This window comes from Peromyscus californicus, unplaced genomic scaffold (assembly GCF_007827085.1).
Source record: "Peromyscus californicus insignis strain IS unplaced genomic scaffold, ASM782708v3 Scaffold_4__1_contigs__length_199733344, whole genome shotgun sequence".
NCBI lineage: Eukaryota > Metazoa > Chordata > Mammalia > Rodentia > Cricetidae > Peromyscus > Peromyscus californicus.
In genome coordinates this window covers 33,106,212-33,128,332 of record NW_026294562.1, presented here as the reverse complement: position 1 = coordinate 33,128,332, position 22,121 = coordinate 33,106,212, and the positions used below count along the sequence as shown (strand labels likewise).

Below are 22,121 nucleotides of genomic sequence, written 5' to 3'. Positions count from 1 at the left end.
GCCTGGTCTACAGAGACTGGTACTCAGAGAAACGCTATCTCAAAAAGAGTGTGCGCCCCCCCCCCCCCCCACACACACCAATGTGAGTTGCATTTCCTCGCATTGTAAGAGATGTGGCAGTCAGAGGACAGCTTGCAGGATCCAGTTCTCTCTGCCATCCGGGTTCCAAGGACTGAACTCCAGGGTTACATCCTGAACTATCTGCCTGAATTTCTGTTTTTAACAGCGAATCTTGGAATTGTTTTTAAAAGAAAAATATTACTTGTGAGCCGGCAACTCTCACCATTTTAAGTCAGTTTGTTGTTGTTCCTGACACTGGTGTCTGTGATCCCAGTACTGGGGGCATTGTGGGTTCACGAGTTCTAGCCCAGGTTGGTGTACCTAGTCAAATTGAATTTAAAAAAATGTTGTAGTTGTTGAAAGTAAAGCAAAGTTGTACTTGACATTCTGTGTATTTTGTCAAATAATTATCCTTACCTCAAAGAGTTTCCAGAGTGGGAAATTGTTTGGTTCTAATGCACTGCTCGTGTCAAGGGGGAGAAAGTTTTGCTCGGCAGGACATGTTTTCCTTTGTGGCTGTAAAGATGAAACACTGTGAGGATAAAGTCAGAAGGAGGAGGTACTGATGAGGAACTATTTGGTTGATGTACGGTAGGAAACACTTGTTGGCTTGTCTGTCTGCCTGATTCAGACACTGTTTTATAATCTTAGATCGGAAATAAATCAGCCTCTTTCCATAGCTACTGTTTCCACTTTGTCTTCAGAAAAGCATATAGGCTCTATTTTGGAAAGAAACAAAATACTTTTGGATCTATCCTCAGACCTTTGTATGAGTGTTTGCCACTCAGAGACTTTCTCAAATCTTTCTTTGCTTTGAGATGTATACTACCCGTAAGAATGATGTTTCCTCTGCATATGCGGCTCCACCCCTGTGACCCCAGCACTCTGGAGGCAGAGCAAGTTCCAACCCAGCTAAATACTAAATAGTTAAGACTCTGCTTCACAACACACACACACACACACACACACACACACACACACACACACACACACACCAACAACAACAGCAACCTCAAAAAACAACACAACACAACCAACTAAAATGAATAAAACACAGCAAAATATAAAACAAGCACACAAACAAAAAATAAAGACATTGTCATTATCTCATTCAATGACAGTTTTAAAGTGTTCTCTTTCTCTCTCTCTCTCTCTCTCTCTCTCTCTCTCTCTCTCTCTCCTTTTCTTTTTCTTTTGAGACAGGGTCTTACTATGTATTTGAGGCTTGCCTTGAAATTGCTATAAAGTCTAGGCTGTCCTCAAATTCATAATTATTCTGCCTCTGTCTCCCATGTGCTGGGATTATAGGCTTGTAATATTGTGACCAACTATGACACAGTTGGTTTTTTACATTTAAAAAATCAAAGTGTAGGGAGTTATGGTAAGCTTGTGGGATAGAAGATGTCTCCATGAGAAAGAGAAGAGTTAGCATAAGGAAAAAAAAAATAGGCTTTACTCCAAACACAACGTAGAAGGGGACCTTTGAAAACCCACAAAGGTAGCGCAGGTTACGAAAAAGCAGCACCAGCGGAGAGCCAGCCAGGTGGCTATCCCTGGTGGGGGAAGGGTAAACAAAAGCCTCATCCAAAAGGTGAAGGAGGTCACTCTGGTGGAAAGAGAAAAGGATTAGCCCAGAGTCCTCACAAGCCTCAAATCCAGTTGTAGGCTTTGGTGAAACAACAATCCTCTGGTGTCAGCAGTCTGGACAATATCATTCTGTGTGACTCAGAGGACAGGAATTGGGAACCACCCGGGAGAAGGAAACCATTGCTTGACATTGAGCTTCCATAGAGGCCTGAGTATAGAGACAACCCCAAGAGAGGGAGACTGAATCTAGTCAGTCACAGCTTGGGGTGTGAGGCAGCCTCTGGGGCAGTTGTGGAGAATGGGACCGCTGCACACTGAGAAGCCAGGGGTGAAGGTAGCAGGTTTGGCTCAGGGAGCAAAAAGCAAAAGGAAAGGTAGCCTTGTCCTCAGAGACAAAGAGATTTCTATTGATGAAAAGAATTATCCTGGCGTTTGATGGCCCTGGGACTGAAGGTCAGTGTGGGGATCAACCTCTGAGTCACCTGTCTGCCACTCATGCAGGCAGAGGATGAGAGCTCAAGCTTCAGGGGGCTTCCTGATACCCAAGCTGCACCCCTCCAGCAGGCCAGTACTAAGGGGCCTTGAAAGTTCAGACTGGTCCTGAGCTTGCCCAGATCTCAGGGATTTTCTTCCCCATTTGGGAGACACCCTCTGCTGGAATACTAGCCACTGAGAGAGTACAATCTTGGGAGTCCCAGGGAAGGTGAGAGACCCTGTCCAGCCTACATACTGTAAAGGCAAGTGTGTCCAGCAGAGGCCTCCGATATGCAAAGACAGGAAACTACTAAATGAGGACAGCTCTGGCAGACACTGGACACTCACCCAGTACAGGTACAACAACAGCATAAACTGTCGGAAGGATCTGACCCCCGCGCCCCCCGCCCCCCATGCATGTAGTGGCAGTCTCGAGTCTCCAAGGACCAAGAAGGAAGCTGATTCTGCTCTGTCTTGTATTCCCTCCTTTTCTTTTACTTTCAGCAGTATTTTTAATATATTATACTAAAAATTTTTGGTTTTGTTGTCTAAATAACTTTTGTTCATTCACCTAATACTGTTTACAGATTTCTTCCCCCATTGCTGGGAAGTGCTTTTTCTTTTTTGTACTTTTTATGAAGTTCTTTTTTCTCTTTTGTCTTCTATTCCTCTCCCCTTTGCCTTTTTACTAGACATTCAGCGGTATTTTGTCTTTCTCATATTGTTTTTAAAATCCACACTTCATGCTCACTCCCTTTCTTCATTTACCCAGTTTGGGTTTTGAACTTTTTCATTATGTGTTTAATACCGATCTTTTTTGGTCTTTATTTTATTTTACTTTTTCTCATCACTGGCTCTTTTCTCTTCTCCTTCATAACATTCTCCTCCTCCTCCTCTTCTCTTTCACTCATTTAATCTTGCTTCAGTTTTTTGCTCTTTGCCCACCTTTCCTCTTTTGTCTCTGTTATCTCATTCTTTTACCATTTTCATTAGTTTTGCCATTTTTTGTTTGTTTTATGGACATTGGTAATATATTAGCTGGTTTTAATTAGTTTTAAGCATGTGTCTTATTTTGTGCTGTTTGATGTTCCTTGTATTATAGCAGTTTGTTTTATTTGCTTTAAATGGTATCAGGGGATTGAGGCTTCAGAGACGGGCTGCTGAATAAGAAGATCCCTAAATAAAATCACAAGAAATATCCAACCCAACAGACATCCAAAACCACAATGTAGAAACACAAGAAACCTGAAGAATCAGGCAACAGGACTTCTCCCAAATACTGTAACTCCTCAACCACTGAATTCAAACATATTGAAGTAGATCAAACATCAGTTGCATTTTTTAAAAAATTTCAAAAGCAATGGAAACCATAAAGGATGATACAGACAAGCAAAGGAATTCAGCTAAGACCCGAAGAGGAAAATCCACACAACAGAGGAAATGATCAGCAAAATGGATGAGAAAATAAAAAATCTTGATGGAAAACTGAACAACATAGAAGAAACAGAATCAAGAAAATGGAGATTTGATTAAAACCAAGCAGAAGCATTGGGAATGAACATGTCAAGGAAACAAACAAACAGATCAGAATGGAAAGCATCATCTTGAATGGACTAACCAAGCAAAAGAAAGAGCATCAATGATGAATGGTGGACAAGACCAAGGAAGCACTGCATCCAAATATCAACAAGAAAAAATATGAGCCTGATGTAATGTCCAAGAACTCTGGGAGAGTATCAATGGTCTAAGCCCAAGAATTCATGGGATGGAAAAAGGAAATGAGATGCAACATTAAAGACAGAGAGAATCTACTTGATTAAATTATAACGTAACTACCCCCCTCAAATACCTAGAGAAAGAGGTAGATATCCAAACACAAGAGGAATTTCAGAATTCCAAGTAGATATAACCAGAGAAAAGCCATTAAGATTTGAGGACTACAATGGAAAGAAATCATATTAAAGGTTTTAGAAAAAATGCCAAGTCATCTACAAAGACAAACATGTTTTAATAACATCAGATCCCTTAGCAACAATCTTTCTTGAAAAGTATGGACAGTATATCCAGCTCTGAAAGCCATCAACTGCCAACCAAGATTGCTATCTGCACTGAAGCTGTCTCTGAGCTTTGACAGAGATGTGGACATATAAGACAAGCATAAACTGAACAGATGACTAGCAAGTCAAAAATGCAAAGCAAAACAGAGCAAAGCTAAAAACACCCCCAAGGAATATTCTACACAGAGGAGGAACAAAAGTCTCAATCAAGAGAGCACAGGAAAGAATACATTTACTGAGAGGAATAGAGTAAAAAAGAGCTAGACAGGAATCCAGCATGTCCAAGGCACTAAACCAGCTATGAGCAGAGGCCGAACAGAACTAGCAAGGACAAGACCAAAAATTATATGAATTAATAAACATCTCTCAGTAATCACCTATTATAGATGACCTCAAATTGCCAGTGAAGAGATACAGACTGGCTGACTGGGTTAAAACACTAGATACAAGCATCTGATGTCCCCAAGAAACATCACTCCCCAGCAAAAGATGCCCACAGTCCACAAACAGACTCAGAGGATCGGCGGTAATCGAGTGATTGGAAACGGAAAACAAGATGTCAGAGCTTTTCTGATGTCTGATAAAGTAGAGTTCAAACCAAATTTAGTCTGAAGAGATAAAGAAGGCCCCGCTACATATTAATAAAGGAAATATTTCATCAAGAAGGTATAGAAAATATAAATACATATACACTGAATATAGGTACTTTCAATTTTATAAAACAAACACCAGTCGACATAAAAGTTTAGATAAATCCTGACACAATAAGAGGTGTGATTTCAGTGACTTAATTACATATTCACAGAGGTCATTTGAAAGAAAAACTAGTAAAGAAATGTCATAGTTAAACTACACTATAGATTAAAAGACTTAAGAAATATATATATTATTCCATCCAACAGATACAGAATATACATCAGCAGCCCTTGGAACCTTTCAAAAACAGTCCTCATTCTAGGCCAGAGAGCAAGTCTTTTTTTTTTTTTAATAATTTACTTTTATTTTATCTTCATTGGTGCTTTGCCTGCATATCTGTCTGTGTGAGGGTGTCAGATCCCCTGGAGCTGGAGTTGCAGAGAGGAGTGAGCTGCCATGTGGGTGCTGAGAACTGAACCCCAGTCCTCTGGAAGAGCAGCCAGTGCCCTTAACCACCGAGCCATCTCTCCAGCTCCAAGAGAGCAAGTCTTAGCAGAAAATCAAACTAATTTCTCATATCATCTCAGATCACACTGCAGTCAAACTAGATATCAATAGCAGAAGAAACCACAGAAACAGCAGAAATACTTAAGGCTGAATACTATGTTCATGAAGGACCAGTGGGCCATTCAAGAAATCAGGAGGGAAAAATTTAAAAATACTTAAAATTCAGCAAAAACGAAAGCACCACTTATCAGTGTCTTTGAAATATAGTTATGGCAGTTCTCAGGGATTTACAGCTGTGAATGCTTACATAAAAAAATAATCAGTGTGATGGAAGATACACAATTGAGTGATAGATCTCAAGGGTACAAAAACAGACAAGAGACGTCAAACCCCAAAGCAGTAGACAGTGAGAAATAATAAAGATCTGAGTAGAAATTAATGAAATGAGTACATAAAATTAATCAAACGAAGAGTTGTTTCTCTGGGAAAATAAACAAGGTTTCCAAATCCATAGCCAAAAGGACCAAAAGAATGCAAGAAAATACTCAAATTAATGACATTAGAGTTGAAAAATTGGATATTACAACAGATTCCAGTAAAATCCAGAGGGTCATCAAGAAACACTTTGAACATTTAAATTTCAAAGAACTGGAAAATCTAGGGGGAAAAAAGGATCAATTCCTAGACACATATGTTATAAATATATAACCAACTTCTACAGATCTATAATAAGCAACAAGATTAATGCAGAAATTAAGTCTCTAATGAAGGAAATCTCAGGGATGGAAGGATTCACTAGTGAAGATTTTCAAGAAAAGCCAGTTCCAAAGATCCTGTTCTATAATTAGAAAGAAAAGAAAAATAACACTATGAAACAAGTATTATTCTTGTATCTAAAACAGGAGAGGGCACAAGAACGAAAATAGGAAACGATAATTTCCATGATGAACATACATGCAAAAATCCTCAATAAAATTCTTGAAGACTTAAAGCTAGAGAAATAACTCAGGTAGTGCTGCCTGTAATTCTACCTCCAGGGGGACATAATGCCCCCATTTTGTCTCAGGCATTTGCACGCATGTGGCATATGTATACAAGTGAATAAAAATAATAAAAAACACGTTCACATTCTTAAAAACTACTTTTATAAATACACATTATGATCATACACTATGATCAAATTTGTTTCATTCCAGGAATGCACGGTTGGTTTAATATACTCAAATCAGTAAAGATATAATACAGAACAAAAACGTTATCATTTTATTAGATGCAGAAAAGTTCTTTGACAAAGTTCAACAACACTTCATGAAGAATAGCCCCCCCCAGAAAAACTAGCAATAGGAGGAACATATCTCAACACAGGAAAGGCTATGCACAATAAACCTATAGCCAACACTACATTAAATGGAAAAGACTGAGCTCTCTTCCTCCACAATCAGGAAGAAGACAAGGGTGCTGCCCTCATGAGTCCCAGTCAACACAGTGTTCAAAGTCTTAGCTAGAGCAATAAAAGATAAAGAAGCAAAGCAGATGTGACTAAGAAAGGAAGAAGCACATTGTGCCATTCTGCAGACAACACGAGCCTGTATCTAAACGACCCAATGACTCCACCAGAAAATGCTTAGACCGGATAAATACTTTCATCAAGGAAGCAAGATACAAAATAAACATATGAAAATGAGTAGCTTTTCTATGCGCCAATACTGAACTTGCCAAGGTTATTATAGCAAGGGGAAAATCCTATTCACAATAGCGTTAAAAAAAATTAGAAATAAACCTAACCACCCAGCCAAGGAGACTAAAGGCTAAGAACCTTAATGCTTTAGTCTTCAAAGAAAGAAACTAAAGAATACACCAGAAGATGAAAAGACCTCTCACATACTCATGGATTGTCAGAATTCATATGGAGAAAATGGTTATATTACTGCAAGTTATATACACATGCAACACAATTCCCATGAAAATTCTGATTGGCATTCTTTTTTTTTTTTTTTGGTTTTTTCGAGACAGGGTTTCTCTGTGTAGCTTTGCGCCTTTTCCTGGAACTCACTTGGTAGCCCAGGCTGGCCTCGAACTCACAGAGATCCGCCTGGCTCTGCCTCCCGGCTCTGATTGGCATTCTTTACAGAACTAGAAGAAACTCCAAAATTCCTACAGAAGCACAAAGACCTTGAACAATCAAAGCAATACTAAGCAAGAGCAATGCTGGTACTGTCACAATAGCTGATCTCATACTATACTATGGAGCCATAGTAACAAAAACTGTATGGCACCAGCAGAAGAACTGACATGTGGACCAGTGGAATAGAAGACGGGGAGGGGGGGGGGGACGGGGTGGGGGGGAGACGGGACGACACAGAATTACAGCTACACGTTTTGACAAGGATGCAAAATACATACTTGAGAGAAAAGGCAGCCTTTTCAATAAATGGTGTTGGAAAAACTGAACATCAATAATAGAAGAATGAAACTAGACACATATCTTTCTCCTGGCACACACACACACACACACACACACACACACACACACACACACACACACGCACGCGCATTAATTCAAAATGCACTAAAACTGTAGTATCAGACCTGAAACTTTGAAATTGTTTCAGGAGAATATAGTAACATATTTCAAGACAAAGACAAGGACAGGGACTTCCCAAAAAGGTCCTCAATAGCACAGGAAACGATCCTAAGAACTGACAACCGGGATTACAGGAAATTAAAATGTTTCCTTTACTGTAAAGGAAACATTTACCAGAGTGAGGAGGTAGCCTATAGAATGTGAGCGAATCTTAGCCAACTGTATACCAGACAAGGAATTTACATCTAGAATATATGAAGGACTGAAAAATTTAAATATCAAAAGAATTCAGTAAAATTGGTTAATAAACTGAGTAGACAACTGTCAAAATTTCAAGTATAATTGCCTCATGAATATTTGAAAAAGGTTGAATCCTTAACCATGAGGGCTAAGCAGATTAAAATTGCTTGGAGATCCGATCTAACCCAAGCAGAATGGCTGCCATGAGGAAAACAAACAAGAACAAATACTGGTGAGGTGGGGTAGGATAAACTCCTCTACACCACTAGTGGGATGTGAACTCATGCAGCCACCGTGGAAATACCTTACAAAACTAAAACTGGAACTGCCATATGACCCAGCTCTGCCACTCCTGGGCACATACCACGGAAATCCTTGCACATCCATGTTTATTGCTGCACTAGTATTCAAAATAGCTAGGAAGTAGAGCCAGACTGATGTCCACCAACAGGTAGGTGGATAATGGGAACATGGTATATACACACAAATGAAACTGACATTTGCAGGAAAATAGGCAGAACTGAAAATCATTCTGTTACATGAAGTAAACTAGACCATGAAAGACAAATACCCTGTATGTCCTCTCATCTGAGGAGCCTCATGTGCATGTGTGTGCGTGCGTGCGTGCGTGCGTTGAGTGTGTGTGTGTGTGTGTGTGTGTGTGTGTGTGTGTGTGTGCGCGCGCGCGCGCGCTATGAACGTAAAACAGGCACAAGAGGGAAGGAAGAGCCCTTGAATGGGAAGGAAGGGGAAAAGGTAATAGAATCTATGTGGCATGAAAACAGAAGGAAGCACTGCTTGGGAGGAGGAAAAAGGACTGGGTAGAAGGGGCTGAGGGGCTGAGAGAGGACAGTGCAAGGAGAAAATGAATCAGAAGAAAGTGATGACACATATCGATAAAAAGGAACGAAATCTATTACTGTGTATTCTGTTTAAAAATGAACAAAGATACAGTAAGAATGCAGATCCCCGCATCTGTCTCCATTCCAACTCTGCTTTTATCATGGCCTGCTACACAGTTCCTTGGGGTGCAATTGGGACCAGAGATTCGGGATTACTGATACTATGTAGCACTCTGTAGGCTTTCCCAGCTTGATGGTGTCTGTAAACTGGCCCTTCCATGGCCACAACAGGCATTTAATAGCTGTGCTTTAGGGTTTTAAAAGACTTTCAATCCAATCTTCAAAATGTCTCTTTAAGTATGATGATGCTATTATACTCAATCCTCATATTCTGATGAGAAAAGTATATTCTTCATTATATGAATAAACAGGAAGCTTAGAAAATTGAAATGACTGTCTTGGTAAAAGCCTTGATTGAAATCTGGGCCACCTGGACTCTGTTGCATAACTCCTTTCTTAGACTTATTTATTTTATATGTATGAGTGTTTTGCCTGGATGTGTGTGCACTGTGTGTATGCCTGATATCCAAGGAGGTCAGAAGCGGGTCTTAGATTCAGTTCCAGAGGATGCCAAGTTATGGATGGTGGTGAGCTACCACGTGGGTGCTGGGAACCCTTGACCATGGATTTTTCAACCTAGGCTTGCTTTGTTTATTTGAAACAAAAGTCTTGCTATGTAGCTCAAGCTGACCTTGAACTCAGAATCTTCTTGTCTCAGCCTCTCTCTTGGCTTTATAGCACAACTACTAAGAACTATGAAAAGACAGAGAACTCAGGGGCTGATCTCACACAATGGATTCAGTCTTGATACTGTTTGGGTGAAGAGTACAGCTCTGCTACCATGCTCTACCACAGTGAAAGGACAGAATCTTGCCCCCTGGCTTTGCACCCAGTGCCACTGCGGCAACTAGCTACTAATTTTTACTTTTGAATCCGGCCATGCAAAAAGGTCTAAATCTAAATGTCTTATCATCTACCTCATATTTGTTTCTCCACGGTGTTTGAATGTCATAAAAGATTTTGTCCAATTCCTCGGAACTCTCCCTCATCGTTATCAGAGAATGGGGGGAACTTTGTGAACTGATTATCAAGTGAGCGAATCTCTAGCCATGCCACTACTAGGAATCATACCAAGAGCTGGAAAGCTCTCTAGTACACAGACTAAAAAGAACTCAACATTCAAAGCTAGTACCCGCCCAGTTCTGCTTTAACTCAGAGCAGTTTTTACTCTAAACGAAAACAAACAAGTTACTTAATTTTTCTGTGTGGGTTGATAGGGGACTTGAATCCTATAAGCTTATCGACAATCATCTATCTTTCCTTACCTACCTTATCTTTTTGCTTTTGGTGACGTTTAAGAAACCATGCATGGTGTGGTGGTGCACATCTTTAGTCCCAGCATTCCCCAGGCGAGGCGGGAGGATTTCTGGTGAGTTTGAGGCCAGCAAGCACTACATAGTGAGACCCTGACTCAAAAATAAAAAGGAAAGGAAAAAGAAAATGAACCACTAGATGTAAGTTTTGAATAACAGCATCGTGGATGTAAGGTGATGTGGGCGTTATGAAGGCTTCATTTTGGTTAACAGACCCAGAGTTAAAAGATCCTATACAGAATGGTCCCAACTGCTTCTTTGTTCTCTTACTATTGGTATTCCCCCCCCCCCCCCCCACTGTCTTCCATAGACAGTTCTTTCTCGGTCCTTAAAAGTGCCAAACACATTCCCTTCTCAGCATCCTTGTCACTGCTAGTTCCTTACTTGAAACCAGATAGTTCCAGGACTGGGCCATTCTCATCCTTCAAATTTCTGCTCAAATGTCACTCTAGGAGGTCTTTCCTGGTCATCCCAAAATAACATCTCTACTCACTTTCGTGTGTGTGTGTGTGTGTGTGTGTGTGTGTGTGTGTGTGTGTGTGTACACGTGACTGGCAATCACACATCCGGCGCAGTGAAGATTTAAAGCATTATTTTGTGGCTCCTAACGAGACTACGAGCTTCAGCGGGACACAGAATGGAGGTTGCTTTAGTCTCCAGTCCTTGGGAGCCCGGTGCCTCGCAGGCGGTCAGTAAATTCTTGAATGAATGAACGTGGCTCTTGGGGACTTCACGAGTTGTTTCTTCTCCTTCCACCCCCTCCCCTTCCCAGAAGTCGTGGCTGACCGAAGTCAAGCGCTCGCGTCTCAGTGCCCGGTCCACGGTGGCACGTCCCTTGGGGCCGAGCGCTTCTGGCAGGGAGCTGCACGCACGTGGAAGCGAAAGCACAAAGGGTGCGGCGAGATCGGGAGAGGAAAGTCTCCGCGGAGGCAGCAGCGGCCGCCTACTCTAGCAGCCCGGGTGCACCGGGGCCTTCCCGGCCCGGCTGACTCACTCCCGGCCGGCCGCCTTCTCGGCCAGCGGAGGCCGCGTGCACGCCCCAGGCAGCGCCAGCCCGCACCCGCCCCTCTCCTCCTCTTCCTCCTCCTCCTCCTCCTCCTCGCGCGCTCAACCCGGGGGGCTGCCCCGGGAATCTCCACGCGCGCCTCCGCTTCCCGGGAGCCCGCAGCCCCGGCCCGCCTCCCCCGCCCCGGCTCGGCCCGGAGGATCGGCCCCCCCCCCCCGCGGGCGGCGCAGGCGCAGTGGAGCGTGTCGGCCCCCGCCCCCGCCCCCGCCCCCCACTCCCCGGACTGGCTCGCCGGCGCCCGGGTCCGCCGCGCTAGGCCGCCCGCCCCGAGGCAAGCGCCCGCCGCGCAGGGGCGACTGAGCCGGCGTCGCGAGCCCGAGCCCAGGGGGCGTGCGGCCTCCGGGAGGGCGGGGACGGGCTCGGCGGCCGCGCGCGGTGGGCGTGGCGTGGGCTGCAGGAAGCGGAGGGAGAGCAGAAAGCGGGCAGCCGCGGCCGTCGACGGCCTCCCGCCGCGCTGACAGGCTGGGCGGGCCCCGGCTCTGGGCGAGCTCGCGCGGCGTCGGCGCCTCGGCCGCGGCCCCGGGGCCGGAGGTGCCGGTCGGGGCGAGGGCTGCGGGCGACTGCCGTGACCGCCGCTGCGGGATGTGAGTGCGGGTCGAGCCCGCGCGGGAGGGCCCCTGAGGGCCCAGCCTGGCGGCCGCTCGCCCCTCCTGCACCCGGCCCGGGGGCTCTCTAGACCTCGGCTCGCCCGACGCGTCGCGGAGGAGCAGCAGCAGCCCCTGCCCGCCTCGGGGCGCTCCTGTGTGGCCCGATCCGTGTCGCCGGTGGGTTCAGTCCCGGGCTGCTGCTGGATGGGAGTGGAGGGGCGGCGGTTCTCCCTGCGATCCCTTCTGCTGCTCCCCGCTTCGCCCCTGCTACTGGCAGGGAACTTCAGAGCGGGTTCCCAGCAGCCTAGGAAGGAGTGTCTGGCTGGTGATAAATGTGTGCATCCCCGTGTGCCCTCGAACCCGACCCCCTCTTCCTTATCCTTCTGTAAATTTTTCTAGGCATCTAAACAGCGCAGGGAAGGGAAGAAAAGAGCATCTATTTGCCCTGGGTTTCTGAGGTAGTGACTGCTGCTTCTGTTTTTAGGTTCCAGAAGCAGGCGACGGGAACAAGATGTGAACTGTTTTTCCTCCCCAGAAGAAGAGGCCCGTCCTTTTCCTCCCGCGACGGTGGGTGTACGAGCTCGGGGCTGTGTGGTCGCTGCAGTTAAAGGCAAGGGTGTCTGCGATCTGCGAGCCAGTGCCTGCTAGGGAGGCTGGATGCTTATGTAGAAGAGCAGAGCTAATTGTTGCTTACTCCGAAAATGGCAGTGCTGAACTTTTCCTGTTGCTGTGGGAGAATAATTGGTTGGTGTTTATTGTGTCTCTTGGATCCTTTCAGGAGCATTCTTCGTTGGTTTTACAGTGTGGCTTTGCAGAGAAAACAAATCGCCGCTTTCTCCTTAGGTAGCCCGAGCCTTAGTTTCCAAGTAAAAAGAAATACGTTTTGAGGGAACACATTGGTTGTTTTTGCTGGGTTTCTACTGCCACATTGAATGCTTCCTGTATTCACCTGCCTAAGCTTGCTATGGTGGTTGAATGTACGCAGTCTGCTTTCTGGTTATTAATCTGTCAGGGAAAAACTTCTTCTCTGAATGAAAGGATAGGAGCGGCTGAGTGTGTCACGGAGGGGAGGAGAAATGTGGAGAGAAGGGAAACAGAAGTAGGAAGAAGGGAGTCGGAGGTTGCTTTTGGTTTCATAATAGGTTTGTACAAGTGAGCTGTGTACGCTTACTGCAAATATTCTGATACAATTCCCAGCAGATTTGAAAATGAATCATCAGTTTTTGGTCCTCTTTCTCCACGTTCTTCACCTGTTTACCGCCCATTCCAAGTGTTGGGATCATTTGGTTGTATGTGAATTTGCTCGCGCGTGATAACGTCTGCAGACTGGATGTGTCCAGGACTTATCATGAGAGTACTTAATAAAAAAGAAAGCATTTACCTGTACAGGAAAGCCGCAGTATGTGTTGGCTAGATAGGCGCTTGTGTTTATTTTTGCTTTTACAGAGTGATGTGGAACTCGTTCTATAGACCAGGCTGGTCTCCAGCTCAGAGCTCTGCCTCTCTCTGCCTCCCCAGTGCTGGGATTAAAGCTGTGGGCAGCTGCTAACCACCACCTGGCTTGATTTGTTTCTTTTAGTGTCTTTTCCTTAGTGACTTGAAGGTGCCTTGAATATGGAAAGCAAACATGGTGTTTTTCTCTACTTCACCCAGATAGGTTTTTCTTCAAAGATGGGATCCTTTTCTGGCAAAATAGGAAAGACCATTGGCTTTTGAGCTAGATCTGAGTGTGTAGACTTAGTTTGGAATAATGGTGTTCTGTGCAATTAACAGCTGTATTAAAATTTATCTTCTTAGACGATTTACAATTTATTGTCGTAGATGATTGTGTGAGGATTGGTAAAATGCATGCAAAGTAGTAAATGGTTTGGCCACTTTTTGGAAGTCTTAGCTACTCATAGCTGGGCAGGTAAAGGAGCTTCCTAGCTGGGCAGTGCATAGGTGAGCTGCCAGAGGCATTTCTTCCTTAGAGTAAGGGGAAACTGCTTGCTAGTGTATTTACAGCCTGCATACGGAAAGGTTTGCCGCCTAAGCCCCATTGTGCTGCCCTCTTGCGGATGACTGTGCAAAGAATTTTCCTTTGCTCCTCCTCCATAACATTGTTTTTCCTTTTTAGGCTCCTTCATTTAGTTCTCAGTTTCCCTAACTGTGTGCCAGGTGCCTAGAGCACCAGGGAGCTCAGGCTTCCACCAATCACTTGGGAGTATTTTCAGGGTTAGAAAAGCTCCATCCATTTCTACAATGGTGTGTCTTTGTAAAGCTGGATTTACTAGGTGAAAAGCAGCTTTCAGTGTATGACAGTTAGTGCAGAACAAGAAATGACAATGTGGCAGTGCTTAGGATGATACCGAGGTTTGAGGATTTGTCAGTGCCCCAAACAACAGTAAACCCTAAGAGTATTAATGCTAAGTTGTTTGAACCCACTTTAGTATTTCCTTGGCTTAGAAGCAACATGAAGAAATTGCTAACTTTCAGGAGTTCCCAAATGAAGATAATTTGGGAACATCTTCATTTGATTTCAGTAGGCTTTTCTGATAAAATTTTTGATTCAAAGTGAGTATCAGTTCCCAATGGCTTATTGTAGTACTTCTAATAATGCCTGTATGACTTCTGCTAGGTTCTCACATTATAATTATTCCTCTTGTGTGCTTATAACTAGTCATTTCATAGCTTTTATTTTATTCTGCACAGGTCTCTTGCCACAGTGTTTTTAATAATCTTTTGGTCCCAAATGAAAACTATTATTTTGTACTACTGCTATAATTTGGATCTTGAATGTCTCTTAAAGGCTTTTGTGTTAAAGCCTTTGTTACCAGTCTTTGGATTGCAGGAGATCATGGACTAATGGACGGAGGAGAGATGCTGAGATGCCAGCTTCTCTGATTGCTTCCGCGCTGCCATGGCAACCAGGCCTCTCCCTGTCTTACTTTAATAATACTTGGTTGCCCAAAAAGACAGCTTTTGAGCCCTCTGCAGTTTCCCACAATTTCATAGAACAATCGCCTTATGTTTGTATTGTCTGTGTTGCTGTAGGTGAGACTTGCTAGTATTACCTCAGAAGAATCTCCTTTCCTAGTGGTCAGTGGCATTTTTCCTCACTTCAGGTCCTTTCTGACAGTCTCCTTGAGGCTTTCTTAGGCCTTTATTGGATTTCAAGACAGGTTTTAGGTGGGTCCTCATCTCTTCCCAGCTACTGGAGAACTGTCCCTTAATCCAGTGGTTCTTAGAATTACATACAGAACTTATTGAAATATAGTTTGTTGGGTTCTGTCTCCAGATTTTCTGTTTTAGTAGGTCTGGAGTGGAACTCTTACATTTGCATTTCTTACATGTTTCCAGGTGAGACTGATTTTGATCCAGGAACCACTACACTTTGAGAATCAGTGATTTTGACTAGGTTGGCAAAGTTTTTCTCTTAAAGGCCAGATAGTTTTTAACTGTGTTGGCCTGATCATCTCTTTTGCCACTCTACAGTGGTGCCTTAGTAATGCAGAAGCAGTCATAGGTAGTACATAAATAACTGGCATGCTGTGTTCCAGTAAAGGTTTGTTTACAAAAAGAGCAACTGGCTGAATTTGGCATATAAACTAAAATATGAAAATTCTCAATGTATATTTTTACCTAATACCACATTCTCAGTGAGTTACTGCTATTCTTTTCATTCACTAGTTTAGAGCAAAACTTATTGAAAGAGCTATTTGTCTTTTTAAATTCTCTCTTAAAATATATTTTCTTGAGCAAGTAACACATTTAATTTTTATAATTCAAAAGTAGTATTTTTGTTTCTGTGTTATTTTGTTTGTGAAACAGAAGAGGGTTTGTTGGATTAAAAGTGGTATGTGTTCCTGATTGCAACACGCACATGTTGGCACGCTAGTGTAGAAACACTAAATGCTTTTTATATCTCTACAATAGTGTTTTCAGGTGGTTTAATTCTAGGCAACTGGAGACATGAAAATCATAAGCTGATCATTTAACTAGCTTTCAATTCTGTTTTGAAACCTGTATGTTCCACATGTTCTGCACATTCTTTCTATGTTTTTTTTTTTTTTTTTTTTTTTTTTTTTTTTTTTTTTTTTTGGTTTTTCGAGACAGGGTTTCTCTGTGTAGCTTTGCGCCTTTCCTGGAACTCACTTGGTAGTCCAGGCTGGCCTCGAACTCACAGAGATCCGCCTGGCTCTGCCTCCCGAGTGCTGGGATTAAAGGCGTGCGCCACCACCGCCCGGCCTTTCTATGTTTTTTTACACACTGGTCCCTGCGAATAATGCTGTGCTTTTTGTTGGCTAAATTCTCTTTTCCCCAATCTTTGTAGTATGTGTGTGTGTGTGTGTGTGTGTGTGTGTGTGTGTGTGTATACACACACGTGTGCGCGCGTGCGCATGCCTGGGAAGGCCATAAGAGGGCAGTAGATCTCTTGAAGCTAGTCTTCCAGGCAGTCATGATGCACCAGGCAGGACTGGTAGAAATCAAACTTGGGTTGTCTGGAAGAGTAGGAAGCTCTTTTAACTCTGAGCCATGTCTCTTCAAATGCTTTTCCCTGTAAAGGTCTAGTTCATGTTTTAATTGTGCATGAAATGTCTAACAGCTTTCTCTGCTTTAATAATCATGACCATTCTTCCCTTGTCTCCTTTGCTGCACTTCAGTGAAGAATTTAGTGTTGGATTGTACACTAACTGGGTGGAAATTATAGGCTTTTAGGAATTGAGAGGGACATTGTAGATTTATTAATTACAGAAATGAGGATGGTAAGAGTCCCTTATCAAACATAATTAGTTTGCAATAAGAATGGATTAGAAGTAATTTTTAGTTCTCTTGGCTTCTAGTTTAATATTTTTGCCAGTCTATTATGTTATTTTCTCATTGTCATTTGTTTGAAAAGTCAAATGTTTTAGGATTCTAAAGTGCAGGAGTAAATGTGGATAATATTAGATTTTAAAATGTATTTGAGGTTTTTTCATGTATATGTGTACGTACATACATAATTAAAATTCATTATAGCTCCTATTTAATCTTCATTTATTTGACATCATTTTGGTGCCAGGGACTAGGAAAGAAATAATTAATGAGACATCACACTTCTCACCTTCCAGAAACTTTCAGTTCTAGTGATGAAAGAAGATCAGTAAACAAAACCATAAACCTCTGAGAAGTCAGAAATGATGGCTGCTGGGCAGGGACAGACGAGAGGGAGGCTAAGAACTGTGTGGAGATGATGATTTCTAGAGGTTTTGGTGACATGTATGAGCATGGTCCAGACCGTGACTACATTGTGCATTTCATTTTGTATGAGGAGAAATTCTGTAAATGTAGATCAGAAATAACTTAGATGCAAGTTCAGAATTAAGCACTTGAAACTACCTGCTTTTCAAGAACTAGAGAATTTGCAGTAACTTATAGCTACCTATCTCCCACTAGTGTATTTTGAGTTTATCTTTGCTTTTAATTTTCTTTTTGGTTTAATATATGTAAATGTGCTTAATGAACTATTCAGTTTTACTCAGCTTCTATAAAATGGTTATCTTAAAGCTTAGAGTTTTCTACAACTTACTATTCTATTTTTAATATTTATTTTGTTACACAAAAGCTATAGATTATTTGAACAGCCGAGGAACATATTTTCTGTAGAGTGAATGCACCAAAATATTTACTTATTTTCTTGACAATTTGATTGTTCGGGGGTTTGTTTGCTTTGTTGAGACTTTGGAAGTGGAGATGCTCCAGTGTGTCTGTTAGTGTTTGTGGGTGTGTGTGTTAGTTTCTGTAGGGTTTCTCACTAGGAGAATTGATCCTCAAAAGCCATTCAAGAAGGTTAAAATAACAGTGCTGAGATGTCTTTTACACTGCGCTGATGTGTGTACAGATGTTACAGAAGCACCGTGAGATGAAACTAACACAGCATCGATCAATGCGGTGGCTGGCACCAGCTGTAGTGTAGTCATCGATTGGGTGTGTGAGTATGCTCCATTCACAGAAAGACCAGTTTAAGTCACTTACGTTTTTGATTCTTTTCTGTAGAAAAACAGTACATTTAAAAAAACCAAATTCATTTTCATGAAACAAACATTTACTGAGTGCTTGTGGAGTTTTACGTTATGTATGCATGTGTGTTTAAGATGGTATGTTCTAGCCGGGCGGTGGAGGCGCACGCCTTTAATCCCAGCACTCGGGAGGCAGAGCCAGGCGGATCTCTGTGAGTTCGAGGCCAGCCTGGGCTACCAAGTGAGTTCTAGGAAAAGCGCAAAGCTACACAGAGAAACCCTGTCTCGAAAAACCAAAAAAAAAAAAGATGGTATGTTCTACTTAACACTTTTTTTTCTGTTATAAATGTGTAATTGAATCCAAAAAGTAAATATAAACATATGTAAAATATGGATGAAAATAGGTTGATTAAGCCAGGCAGTGGTGGTGTATGCCTTTAATCCCAGCAATGGGAGGCAGAGGCAGGCAGATCTCTATGAGTTCAAGGCCAGCCTGGTCTATAGAGCAAGTTCCAAGACAGTCAGTCATAGCTGTTACACAGAGAATCCTGTCTTGAAAAATGAACAAGCAAAAAAATAAAAACAACAAAAAACAGAAAAACAAGAACAAAACAGACAAGAAAGAAAGAAAATAGGTTGATTGCCAGGCGTGTGCTACTAGCTACTAGAGAGGCTGAAGCAAGTTCCATTTAGGCTACAGAGCATCTATAAGGCTAGTCTGACTAACCTATGAGACCCTGTCTCAGAATTTTAAAGTATTTTCAAAAAGGATTGGGAATATAAAAATCCGTGGTAGAGCACTTAACTAGCATGTATGAGACTCTCTGTTTAATCCTCAGCATTGAAAATAAAAAAGCCAAGCTGAACATACCTTCATATTACAAACACAAGCAGTGAGAGCACCTTGCTGGCTTCCTTGTATGGAGACTTGGGACTTTGTTCTGACCGTGTAACATGGACTGCAGTTAATTTACCCTTAGCCATTTCTCTCCTCTCAGTGAACCTCTCTCCAGATGCGATAGCCTTAGGTGAGTTACAGGCTTAGGAAGAAGAGTTGGTGCAGGTTTTCAGATCCTAAGATGGAGCTAAGAATCTTATTTTGATTTGACTGGGTCTGCATCATATACCTCTTCAGGCAGAAATTTTAACTTGGTATTACCAGAACTGGTTCTGTATATAGATAGCCAGGTAGGCTATATTGAAACTTACTACAAATTGTTAGGGAAAAGTGAAGACAATATGTGTACACTGTGAGTGTGTGTGTGTGTGTGTGTGTGTGTGTGTGTGTGTGTGTGTGTCTGTGTGTCTGCGTGTCTCAGGGAGTTGGGATATGTTAAGGATTAAGGTACCTGCAAAACACATTTCAAGAAAGATAGCCATTTTAAAATTTAAAACAATTCATTTTATTTCAGGTAAAAAAAAAAGGGTGGGTTTTTTTTGTTGTTGTTGTTTTGTTTTGAGATGTTTTCCTATGTGGCCCTAGTTGGCTAGGAATTCAACAGATAGCCTAAGCTGACCTCAGACTCGTGGTGGTCCTCCTGCCTCTGCCTCTTAAGTGCTAAGATCATAAGCATGAGATACCACAACTGGCTTTAAAATGTTTTAAAATGAACTTTTAGTTGAAGTGTAGCACAGTCCTAAGTGTACAGCCTGACAGATGTCCAAAACAAACACATCGCTATCAGTTACCAGTCGTATCAGGAGCGCAGAGCAGTGCTAACATCCTGGTGGCCTTTTGTGCCTCCTGCTCATTTTCTGTTCCCTCACTGTCACAGTCCTGTCACCATAAGCAAGAGCAGCTGAGAGATGTGGAAGTTCTTGAGAGATTCCTGTAGAAGACAAAGAGTTGTGTTAATAGAAATCAGAGTGAATGACACAATGGCAGCTTTGGAATGCCTGGTTGCTTAGACCTGCCTAGAATAGAAAGTAGGGACATGAAGCTGTTGATTAATAGCATGCCGGAAGTTTTTATCATGATAAGTAAAAATAAGCTAACACTATTGCCAAGAAACTGGCAAACCTTGCTGCGTTGAACAGACCCCAGTCTTACATTGCTGGATGGAAAGACATGACAGCGGAATGACTGCAGACCCGATGACTGTGTCGACAGACATCGGAGAGCAAGACTACTAAAAGAGACATTTCAGCACCAAGAAATTAGTGCAGCAGGAAGTCAGAAGTTCACAAACAGTGTGAACACAAACAGATGTATTTAGCAGAATTACTCTTTAGGACTAACAATCTACTTTCATTGACCTTGTTTGTGTCTGTTCAAAAACCAACTCTTAGCTTTGTTACATTTTCTATTGTTTTTAAAATTTGTTTCATTTATTTTTGTCAGCTCTTAACTATTTCCTTCCTCCTCCTAACTTTGAGTTTTAATTGTTCTTTTTTTTTGTCGGTCCTGAGAAGCAGTGTTAGTGTGTTTGAGACCTTCCTTTTATTTTTATGTAAGTACTTACTGTTAACTGCCTTTATAGAACCACTTTTGCTGTGTTTAATTGACTTGTAGAACTAACAAAGACTACATAACAAATTACAAAAATATTTTTTAAATCATGAATTTGAACAGATTTAAATTCTTTTAAGGTTTTGCATATTTACTCAAAGATAATCTTCAGAAAACTTGTAACTTTGTATCTGTTCCAACAATTGCCAATTGGGTTTTTTTGTTGTTTGTTTTATACACTGACAGTTTCATGAGGTATATATTTTTATAACTAAAGACTAGTTCTATTTTTCCTTTAGTAATTAGGTACTTATAATTGTATATAGAACTATGTTTCAAATTATTTTTCTTTTTTTGAGACAAGGTCTCACTGCATAGGTCTGGCTGTCCTGGAACTCAATATATAGATCAGGATGGCTTTGAATTTGCAAAGATCTGCCTGCCTCTGCCTACCAAATGCTGGGATTAAAGGTGTGCACCATGCCCAAGTTTTAATTCATATTCAGAGGGAGAGGGAGTCTTCTATGTTCTGGAACTCCCCATGTAGACCAGGCTTGTTATTCTCTTAGTAGGTATTTTTCCCTTCTTAACTGGAGTACTTAGAGCAGTGCTTTGTACATAGCAAATGCTTTAAGGTTTTGTTGGATTTATTTTCAGTTATTTAATTATTTTGCTTTTTCTAATATATTCTCACTGTGTGGCCTTCCTCCTGCCTCTAGGCACCACCACTCCTGGTTTATTGTTTGCTGTTATAACCAGTGTTTTCCTTATGTCCATGATAACATATATTGGGAAGGCTCTCAAGTTTTTAACCCCAGTCGTGAAATATTCCAAATAGGCCATCTCGTATTTTAGCTGCCAGCTAGATTATGGTATAATTGTCTAACTACAATGTAAATAAAATGAAAATGTGGAAAACAGTACTTATTTTTTCATCTTCCATTATCAAAAGGCAACATCCTTATTTATGGTAATGGTTTTACAGATCTCCTAAGCTTGAACTCTGTACACTGTCTTTCACTCCCCTGGCTTCCTCCACACTCAGTTCGTCGCTGGGTAGCATTAAGCCTTGTGTTTGTATTACCTGTCATTATCTACTCACACTGTTTGCACAGCAGCAGCTGTCTACCCTCATTACTTTACCTTTCTAATTTGTTGTTTGTGGTCTAAAGTTTAAATTCTTTGGTCTGGCATTTGCTTCTTTCTTTAACTTCGTACTGTAACAGCCAGGATTGTATTTGTTGTAAGTAACTAGATGTCTGGTGGGAGGTAGATGGTTCCTGACACTGATTCAGCTGCTAATCATGTCCAGGTATGTTATCTCTTGGCCTTTCTTTCATGATTGCCTCATGGTTTTGAGGTGAGTACTCTGTCCAAAACTTCTTGCGCAAATTCAGGTAGAAAGAAGGTAGGAGGAAAAAGCATAAAGATCATGCTGATAGGATGGGTCTCAAAAAGCTCCCCAGTAACTTCTTTAGTCTTGTTTCCTGAGACTGACTCACCTAGCTCTCCATTAGTCAGGAAGTAGTGTTTGGTTGGGCACTCAGCAATGCCCAAGAGTTTGAGTGCTCTTTCAGAGGAGGAGGAAATGCTAGCAGTCTTGCTGCAGATACCATCTGTG

General features: G+C 42.1%; 1 protein-coding gene across 2 annotated transcripts in view; it reads left to right on the top strand.

The window, feature by feature from the left end:
• The first annotated feature begins 11,984 nt into the window (after positions 1-11,984).
• The window catches only part of Jak2 (Janus kinase 2), a 79,407-nt gene continuing 69,270 nt past the window's right edge, over positions 11,985-22,121 (top strand). The window contains exons 1-2 of one of the 2 annotated variants that reach the window (XM_052762786.1): positions 11,985-12,250; positions 12,558-12,640. The gene's annotated coding sequence lies outside the window, so the exon portion shown is untranslated. The remainder of the gene's footprint in view (positions 12,251-12,557; positions 12,641-22,121) is intronic. The other variant, XM_052762787.1, reaches the window with a different exon arrangement.